The 1,172-nt window shown below is 46.3% G+C and overlaps 1 non-coding gene across 1 annotated transcript; it reads left to right on the forward strand.

Moving 5' to 3' along the window:
- Positions 1–1,017: 1,017 nt before the first annotated feature.
- On the forward strand, positions 1,018–1,172 carry LOC143306235 (5.8S ribosomal RNA). Its single transcript, XR_013063686.1, has one exon. It is a non-coding gene; the product is annotated as a 5.8S ribosomal RNA (ribosomal RNA).

Raw genomic sequence — 1,172 nt, forward strand, 5'->3', positions numbered from 1 at the left:
AAAAAAACAAACTTCTGTTGGTTAACCTACAATATGAAGGATCGAAATGAAAGAAGGATCATATTATTACAAACCGAAAGTGAAGGATCATTAAAATTGAAATACAATATATATAAATATATAAATGTACCCGTCGTTGCGACACCCTAGTTAAATGGAAAGATATAAAAAAGAGAGAAAAGGAATACAGATGACCCGCCGTCTGATCTTTGCTAAATGATCTGGCATCACCGGAGTTTTTTTGGTCCGTGTTGCGTTCGCTCTATTCGAAATGAAACTCGCGGAGGCGAAGAATTGTTAAAAGTTTACGAAGCGTCTAGGAGTGGTTAAAACTGAGAGAGTTGAAACTACGATGTATTAGAACGAGCAACCGTCGAAACTTTGTTTTCGCGACGTTCTTTTCGTCGCTCTCGTCCCCACGCTCCTACGCTTTGGTTGTTTCTTTGCCATCCGTGTTGCGATAAAAAGATTTCTCCATTGTCCAAAAAGGACGGATCGAGATTCCTCTTTCGAGAGGGAGAGAGAGGTACTTGCGGGTAACCTGGAATCTACGAAACACGCACCGTGGTAAGATTCGTGCGTCCGCCTGATCGATGTGTGTTGTTTACGGACCGGCTGAGAAGCGACGATAGCGAGTCTTTGAAAAACTATGTGTCCATTAGTTAGACCGATCGTCGCCGGCCGTGTGTCTGTTCGAATCTCGCAACCCACGATTCAGCGACAGGACGCGCGCTCGCATTCCTTGTGTGCGTTCGTACTTTTCAAGGTTTTTAAATGTACTTTACGCCCGACCGTCGAGAGGAGCGTGCCACTGGGCGTTTCTCCGACGGTTTCCGTCCTTGGACGCGATCGTGTCGTCAACGATCGAACAAACAAACGAATACGTTGGCGACGCCCGAATTCGCTCTCCCGCACGCGCCGGGTGGGAGAGTGATGTGGGTATCGAATGTGATGCGTGTTAATAATGAAAATAACACTCTAAAGATCTAAAGAGTTTGAAATACAAAATTTTACGATTACCCTGAACGGTGGATCACTTGGCTCGTGGGTCGATGAAGAACGCAGCTAATTGCGCGTCAACGTGTGAACTGCAGGACACATGAACATCGACATTTCGAACGCACATTGCGGTCCACGGATACAATTCCTGGACCACGCCTGGCTGAGGGTCG

Source organism: Osmia lignaria, unplaced genomic scaffold, assembly GCF_051020975.1.
Source record: "Osmia lignaria lignaria isolate PbOS001 unplaced genomic scaffold, iyOsmLign1 scaffold0003, whole genome shotgun sequence".
Classification (NCBI taxonomy): domain Eukaryota; kingdom Metazoa; phylum Arthropoda; class Insecta; order Hymenoptera; family Megachilidae; genus Osmia; species Osmia lignaria.